General features: G+C 45.5%; 1 pseudogene; it reads right to left on the reverse strand.

The window, feature by feature from the left end:
- Positions 1–8636: 8636 nt before the first annotated feature.
- On the reverse strand, positions 8637–8775 carry LOC123163376 (uncharacterized; annotated as a pseudogene).
- Positions 8776–9369: the final 594 nt, after the last annotated feature.

Consider the following 9369-nt stretch of genomic DNA (forward strand, 5'->3'; position numbering starts at 1 on the left):
GCCGAACTAGTGCCGGCTCGCCCCCAGGCCGCGGTTTTTCTGCGCCCTGGGGGGCCGAACGACTGGAGATGCTCTAACCATTGATCTGCACAAATTTTCACCGGACATAGGATTGTGGAGATCTAGGAATTTATTTGTGGCTAAGGAAAATTGATTTAACTGAAAATTCAAATTTTTGTATCTAATCTAAGAAATTGATCTAAACTACAAGAACCGATTTAATCTCTGATTGATCGGGTGCCGCGCCCCCGGGGAGAGGACATTAATCTCCCCGGGGACGGCGAGCTGCGGAAGTGGTGGAAGGTTCTAGGATCAGCGTCGTTGGACAAACCGCTCTGATACCATGTGAAAATTGTAGGATGATAGTGTTTCTGTGTTGTATTGATCGGACCCTCGTAGGGGTATATATAGAATACAAGTGAGGGAGAGACTTGGAGTACAAGACAAGTCATAGTAGTTTAAGCTATTCTATCTGTATCTTCTTATCTCTATCTTAAACATGTTAATGTTCTAACAAGCAGTTCGTTAAGCTGGATTAGAGGGGTCACCCCGTTATTTTTTCCTTTCATTTTTGTATTGAGATCTCGTTACCAAGACGCCCAGTTTCTTTCTTTTCTTTAGTTGAAGGTTTTTATACTGCTAGTTACCCCTAGGTCGTAGAGGAACTCATGCGACAACAGCTAGGTGCCAATTCAGAATGGATCAAGTTTTTCACGACTCAGTTGTGTTTCCAATCTGTCCAGCTATGTTTCCAATCTGTTTATGAATACAAGCGGTTTGATTAAATCTCTTTTGGTGTCTGAACTTTTATGTTGTTTTCTCAGATCCAGTGGAGTCTTAATCAGATCGGCATTCTTAATTCGAAGTGATCTTGTCATGCAATATCAATAGGTGGAGTTACCGCAGATGTGATTGCCTTGCCCCTACAAGGTGACAAATGACAATCTACAGAGCTCCTGCCCTCTGCGTCAAAAATAAAATAAAATCATTCTTGTTTCATACCATGTCTATCTTCGGTCAGTGTAATCTTTCGATGTGGCTATTCCCTGCCAACGAATTTGACAATGAAAATAAGAGTTCATGTCAGTCTGCAACTATGGTAAAGCTAGCTTGAAGCTATATTTCCAAGTCACGATTTTTATTAACTATTAGAATTGCAATAACATCTGACAAGTGGCAAAAAGTTTGGCAACGGAACTGATGACCAACCCAAGTGCGCAGGCGCAGAGAACATGTTGGGCAAACATAATTGAAACATGACAACATAGTAGAGGTGTCAAAAGCTAGCTTAAGAGTAGACAATGCTTGGGGCATGCGAGACTTGTTTCTACAGAGGCGCAGAAAGAAATGATATGAAGCTGTTGCCAGTTCCAGAGCAGCCGTATTACTGGTGTGCTTATTTTTTCCTCTTTTTGTTCAGCTGCTTGATTCTCAGTTCCGAAGTAATTAGTTGGATGCAAGCTCACAGTTTCTTTCTAGTCAAACGCTACCAAAAACGTTACTAACGTTTGGTTGGGCTGGCCAGTTTCCGTCGCTTTGCAAAGCTTAGTGTGTTCTGCTGGCAGTCGCCAATTTATGTACTCCTAAAGTGAGACCTAGAGGGTGGACGGTGAGAATTCGTGTGGATGGCGACGGTCAGTGGCGGGGAAGTTTCACTGAGCGGCGATTAGGTTTCCACCGAGGCATGTTTGGTTTTAGGCGAGCAGCTAGAGGTGATGTATATTTGCATCACTTGTAGCAAACTTTTAGGCATGAAAAATAATTTGGGCACCATAGTTTTGGTTTCCAGGGCATTTATTGGAGATGTTTTTTTGGGGGCCCCAAAGTGATCCAAATGGCAGTTTCTTTGTGCACGGCGGCTATTTTGCATCATTTTGTTGGAGATGCTATATATAAGAATATATTATTGACAGTGATGAATGAGGAAGAAAATTTATGCCCTCCTTTTCAGTTTATGGGTACCGTGTGCGTCCCAAATTGTCACTTTAACCAATGTAATAAAAATTGGACATAAAAATCATACCATTCGAACATACTCCATCCGTTCCTAAATATTTGTCTTTTTAGAGATTTCAAATAGACTACCACATACGGATATATATAGACATATTTTAGAATGTAGATTCACTCATTTTGCTCCGTATGTAGTCACTTGTCAAAATCTGTAGAAATACAAAAAATTAGAAACGGAGGGAGTATAACATTTCAAGTTTCTCATTGTCTATTTATAATATATATTTTGTATTACAGTCGTCAAATCGATACAGAATATGCATGAGCCTTACAAGCCGGTAAAAAGGTAGTATCAAATTGTGGTACTCAGTACTCCCTCCATTCCACAATGTAGTTCGTATAAATTATTCTGAAAGACAAACTTTGCCAGCTTTGACGAAATTTATAGAGAAAACATCTACATCTACACTATCAAAGACGTACATTATGAAAATATAATTCATGACGTATTCAATGACGTGCATTTAGTATGTTCAAAGTTTGTAATGTTTGACTTTTAGAATATATTTTGACCCTTGGCAATGGCGACGTGGCGGAGATGGCAAGGGTCCATCCTTATATTCCCATGCGCCATTATGCTTATGGCTGCTTCTACTGGGACTGGGTGCAATTTGGGATGAAAAAGTTGCTCTTGCTTGACACCACGACAATGGAATTCTCTACTGCTGACCTCCCATCAGGAGAATGGAGCAAGGAAGGTATAGCCATTGTGGAGGCAGGGGAAGGCAGGCTCGGCATGTTTGGTTTCCACGGTGAAACTGCATCCGATCTCAGCTATACCGTTACACGAAACAAAGGTGAGAGTCCCAACCACTGGGAGATAGAGAAGCAATCTCACTAGATTCTAGGTACAAATATTTATCGGAAATGCAACACAGAGGTATTTGTTCTTAATGAGGAGAGGAGCCTCATCTCTAAATAATCAGCTTGTTGGATATTTCTCAATGGATATCAAGACGTTGCAGCTTCATGAGAAACTGCTGGAATTTTGTTGGGCCTAGCCCAATAATAGTTTCAGAAATTTCTAACAAATCCTAGAGGCCCACGCAGCCCATTCATGCAAGGCAAGAGGTGGAACTAAAGTTTAGTCCCACCTTGCTAGTTTAGAGGGAGTTGTACCTCTTTATAAGGGAGGCTCCTTCCCCACTTGTATGAGCATGAGAACAAGAGGGACATCCACGCGCGCTCCTCCTCCGCCGCCTGCCGCGCCGCGCCGCGCCGCGCCGCGCCGCGCCGCGCCGCGCCGCGCCGCGAAGCTGAAACGTTTTGCTGTAGTGGAGATTGAATACGAACGGCGCACCTCTTCGCCTGCTGCCTGTTCGTTTCGTCTCCCTCGTTCTCTTCAGCTCCCAGCGCAGCCTCTCGCCTTCTTCTCTTGCGCCTATAAAAGGGAGGTCGCTCCTCCCAGAGAGACGCACCAGAATCTCTTCCTCCTCTCGCCACAAGTTCCTGAGCACTGCGCTGCTGCTACGTTCTTCTTCATCCCGGCTTGCGGCGTGCACCGCAGGTCGGGACAGTAGGCCTCCGAGACCGCACCTTTTGAGTCCTGTACGGGAGAAGGGTTATAAGGTTTTTGGGGAGCACTCAGCGCGACTACTGGCTGCTTCATCACGGACGATCGGTCGCCGACGACTACTTCCCTGACGTCGACTACCTCCTCGACGACATGGAGGACACCGACCCCAAGTCCAGTGCCTCTGCTCCTGCTACTGTCACGTACGTGTTTCTCCGCTTTCTATTGGAGGTTCTGCTACAGTTCCTTGTTCTAGTTTTTGCCCTAGATATGTTAGACTCTATTTCATATATGCAACCTACTATACTGTCTGCTTTAGATATGTTTAGTTATGGTTCATATATGAACATGTTGTTTACCTTCTCTTTGTCAAATTGTGTAGCTTGTTTTATCACTGCTACACTATTCATGCTTTATCTAGTATTTCTGTTAACAAAATCACTCGGTAAATTGCTCATATTTCCAACAGAAACAACACTTCGTAGCTCTTGTTTGTGGCCGGGGATGTTTGTTGTCGGGGATGTTTGTTGTCATTTGAGCCTAGGTCTAGTCTGTCAGCCCGTGATGGGTATTGAATGCGCAGAAGAAGCACTCAGCTGAGTAGGTAGACGTGTGAGGAAGACAAACCTTTCTAGGTAACCAAATCATGAGAGTTAATAATTTATCAGGGAGGGGACGTTCAGATTTGGTGAATTGAATTAAGCAAACAAGGCTTTCATAGATGGATGGGTGCGTAATACAACGCTAGTCGCAGACTCGCAGACGCAGTACATCAAATTTGGCCAGTCAGTTTACAACACCAACACTGACGGAGTGGCTAAATCCTAGTGCCACATGGAAGGACTAGCTAGGCAAAGTAATCCTAGTTACTTGACCCAAAGTAAATCATAATGACAACACAGAGAACTAACACGGCCACCAGGAGACTGATAACGGCACTAGTTGAGCTATGCGAGAGATTTGATACGCTCCTAGTGCATCTTGTGACCTGTGTAAAAACTAGGGTTGGCTGCGTTAAGCGTGTTGCCTCTTGGCAGGGACGCCTTCATGTTTATATAGACAGATGGTTACAGGATATGGCGCAGGTAGTTGGTTGGTTATCAACTTGTCCTCTACTCCAAGCTATACACGAGATAGAGGTTATCCTAGCCAACAACCTGCGCCACAATACGTTACATTGTCACGATACAACTACGGTCCTACTCTTTTAACATCCTCCCTCAATCTTAACATATCAAGGTTCAGATTGCACTTGAAGGCTTGTAGTTGTTTCACTTGCAATGGTTTTGTGAACCATCCGCGACTTGATCTCCTGTTGGAATGAACTGAATATCTAGTAGCTTTTGTGCTACTCTTTCTCGTACAAAATGATAGTCAATCTCTATGTGTTTCGTTCTTGCATGAAACACTGGATTTGCAGACAGATATGTTGCTCCAAGATTGTCACACCATAAGCATGATACACCTGTTCTTCCAACACCAAGTTCATCAAGCAAAGTTTCAATCCACATTACCTCAGCTGTTGCATTTGCCAAAGATTTATATTCTGCTTCAGTGCTGGAACGTGACACTGTAGCCTGTTTCTTTGCACTCCAAGATATAAGGTTTGACCCAAGAAAGATTGCAAATCCTCCAGTAGATCTTCTATCATCAGGGCATCCAGCCCAGTCTGCATCAGAAAATGCACTCACTGTGGTTGAAGAGGACTTACACAATTTAAGCCCTGTGTTTGCACTTCCTTGAAGATACCTCAATATCCTCTTAACAGCAGTCCAATGTACAGAAGTAGGAGCATGTAAAAATTGACAGACTTTATTAACAACAAAGGATATATCAGGTCTTGTTAGTGTCAAGTACTGGAGAGCACCAACTATACTTCTGTACTTGGTTCCTTCTTCTGGGCTCAGTAATTCTCCTTCATATAATGACAATTTGTCAGTGACAGACATAGGTGTACTGGAGGGTTTGCAATCCTTCATACCTACTCGTTTGATTACATCTTTGGCATATTTTTCCCGAGTTAGCATAATGCCTTCATGCAACTTCTTTACCTCAATACCTAGGAAGTAATGTAACTCTCCTAGGTCTTTAAGAGCAAACTCATTTTTCAGATTTGACAGCAATGCTGCGGTAGCCTCCTATGAAGAGCTGGCAACAATTATGTCATCAACATAAATTAACATAAATATAGTAACCTTCCCTTTCTTGAAGAAGAAAAGAGAAGTGTCACCCCTTGAGGGCTTGAAACCAAGTTGCTGAAGTTTTGCACTCAATCTTGAATACCAAGCTCTAGGTGCCTGCTTTAGACCATATAAGGCCTTGTCCAATTTGCACACATGATGTGGCTTTGAACTATTTTCAAACCCAGGTGGTTGTTTCATATAAACCTCCTCCTCGAGAACGCCATGTAAGAACGCATTCTGGACATCCAATTGACGAAGACTTCATCCCCTGAAGACAGCAATAGACAGAACAAGTCTAATAGTAGCAGCTTTAACTACTGGACTAAAAGTGTCCTCATAATCAATGCCATATCGTTGTTTAAAGCCTTTAGCTACTAGTCTAGCCTTATATCTATCTATAGTGCCATCAGGTCTCTTTTTAACTTTATACACCCATTTACAATCAATAATATTCCTCCCTCGCTTAGGAGGAACCATACGCCAAGTTTGGTTTTTCATAAGTGCACGATACTCTACATTCATGGCATTTTTCCAATTATCATTTCCTAGAGCTTCGGTCAAGGTTTGGGGCTCACCAGTGGGAGCGAAATTTGCAAATTTGAAGTTCTTGTCATACCTTAGTGTCCCATCTTTGTAAACTGTGGGTTTTAAGATACCTCGTTGTGCTCGTGTAGTCATCCGAGGAGGTGTACTTGAGCGTACAGGCTCGGTAGCCACAGAAGATCCCGATCCCACCACAGCAGAATCAGCCTCGCCTGGCGTGCGTTCGGACGATGTTGGATCACGCGCTGATCGGGCAGGAGAATCTGGCCGTGGCGAGTTGGTTGGCGCCACGTGACTGCGGGCCAGCGCGCGGTCGCACCCGCCATCATTGCGCCATGCAGTGGGGGACACGCGACCAGGCTCAGATCCACTCGCCTCATGACGAGTGGGGCACGGAGACAGAGAGCGGTCCGGCCCACTCGACCGGCCTGGAGACTCGTGCCAGGCGGCGCCCGAGGAGTGGACGTCCCCGAATCCTGGCGAGGGCGGCGTCAGTGGTTCCGCCTGGGGATCCGTTCCTGTGTCAGCACGACCAGGCGAATCTGCCTCGTGTCCGCTGCCAAGTGTTTCCTGTTGCTGCTGCATAAAATCACAAGCATTTGGAGTGCAGTTTTTTTCACCGCCATCTCCGTCAGTAGTAGGGCTATGTAACATATGATCATCAGCATAATGCTCGTCCCCATGACCGGTAGGATTGAGTAACTCCGGATTCAAGAGAAGAATTTCTGCCCGAAGCCTTGCACCGGCATTTGGGTGTAGTGTAGAGAAGGGAAAGATGTTTTCATCAAAGATAACATCTCTGGAGATATACACTCGCCCTGTTGCAATATCAAAACATTTAAAACCCTTGTGAAGATTGCTATATCCAAAAAAAGTACATTGTTTGGAACGGAATTGAAGTTTGTGCTTGTTATAGGGTCGGAGATTAGGCCAACAAGCACACCCAAAAATCCTAAGTGAGGAGTAATTTGGTTTTTCATGGAACAGTCGCTCAAGAGGGGTTTCAAACTTGATAACTTTACTAGTAAGGCGATTAATCAAATAGGTGGCAGCAATAAATGCCTCATCCCAAAATTTTAAGGGCATGGAGGCTTGAGCAAGGAGAGACAAGCCTACTTCGACTATATGTCGATGTTTTCTTTCTGCTGATCCGTTCTGTTGGTGCGCATGGGGACAAGATACGTGATGAGATATTCCTATCTTGGTGAAAAAGGAGTTGAGTTTCTCATACTCCCCTCCCCAATCCGTCTGAAGAGCAAGAATTTTGCGATTAAATTGTCGTTCAACAAGGTGCTGGAAGTCATGAAATTTTTGAAAAACTTCTGACTTGTGTTTGATCAAATAGATCCATGTGAATTTACTGAAATCATCGATGAAACTCACATAATATTTCTTTCTACCTACTATTTCAACAGCAGGTCCCCAAACATCAGAGAAAATAAGTTCTAAAGGAAACTTGGATTCACTTATTGATTTTGGATAAGGCAATTGGTGACTCTTTCCCTTTTGACAGGCGTCACAAACAGAATCATTATTGAAAAAACTAGCACAAGGGAGTTTATTTTGACTAAGAATTTTCCTGACAATGAGAGGAGATGGATGACCTAAACGTCGGTGCCATCTATCCAAAGATATTTTGGTGGCACTGAGCATCTGCTTCTGGACGTTGGATCCCTTGTGCTTGACGGGGTATAGACCATATCTACCCCTGCCTCGAAGGAGTACCTTTCTCGTTCCCCGTTCCTTAACAAGAAAAGAATGAGGATGAATCTCACAAAAAGTATCATTGTCAAGTGCAAGACGACTAGCAGAGATTAGGCTCTTGCTAGCTTCTGGAACATGAAGAATATTATTTAGGTAAAGATCACGATCAGGGGTACGAATAGCTGAATGACCAATATGTTCTATAGCCATACCTGACCCACTAGCAGTGTGGATTTGCTCGTTTCCAGTGTAGCGGTCGCGGACAGTTAGCTTCTCAAGGTCTCTCGTGATGTGATCGGTGGCGCCGCTGTCAAGATACCAATTGGTATCCACCCCATATTGAGGTGCTGCTAGGTTCACCGTCCTCTCTTCTCCTCCTTGGTAGGCTTCATCATAGCGTTTCCAGCACTTTCACGCTGGATGACCCAGTTTGCCATAGATCTGGCACCGGATCCTAGGTGCAGGGGCATTGTTGTTGTAGTTGCCCCCACCACCGTTGTTGTTGTAGTGGCCGCCTCCTCCTTGTCCACCGCGACCGCCAGGCTTGATGTAGGGGCGGCCACGGTTGCCACCGTTGTTGCCGTTTCCGCCACGGCCACGGCCACGGTCACCACGCCCGCGGCCTCTGGTGGCAGCGTTAGCGGAGGACTGCGGCACTCCTCCGCGGAGCTTCATCCGCGTCTCGAAGCTGATGAGCTGCAAGAACAGCTCGGGGACGGTGATCGGCTCCACTCTGGAGCACATGGCGGAGACCACAGGATCAAACTCCTCGTCCAAGCCAGCGAGGATGTGGGAGACGACGTCATCATCGTCGATCTTCTTCCCTGCAGCGATGAGCTCATCGCACAGAGACTTCACTTTCCCGACATAGTCGGTGATGGAGGAGTTCCCCTTCTGTAGATTGGCGAGGGTGATGCGCACGTTGACCGTCTGGGCACGAGTGTGAGACGCAAGCATCTCTGCAATCGTGTTCCAGAGTTCTACCGATGTGTGACAGGTAGCGACCTGGATGGCCATCTCACGGGGCAGAGTTGTCAGAAGGTAAGAAAAGACTTGCTGATCTTGAGCATACCAGGTCTGAAACTCCTGGTTGGGCTTCGTCGCCTTGGTTTTGCCGTCAGATGAGGCTACTTCAAGGTGCATGGGTGGCACCGGGTGATCGACGTCGAGGTACTGCTCCATGCGGGCTCCTCTGATCGCCGACAGAACTGTCGCCCGCCATAGGGCTTGGTTGTTCTTCCTGAGCTTCTCGGAGACGGCGTGTACAAATGGAGAGGATGGGAAGGAGTTTGAAGGTGTCACCATGGATGATCTCGAGAAGTGCTCTGATGACCATGTAAAAACTAGGGTTGGCTGCGTTAAGCGTGTTGCCTCTTGGCAGGGACGCCTTCATGTTTATATAGACAGATGGTT

Source organism: Triticum aestivum, chromosome 7B, assembly GCF_018294505.1.
Source record: "Triticum aestivum cultivar Chinese Spring chromosome 7B, IWGSC CS RefSeq v2.1, whole genome shotgun sequence".
Lineage (NCBI taxonomy): Eukaryota > Viridiplantae > Streptophyta > Magnoliopsida > Poales > Poaceae > Triticum > Triticum aestivum.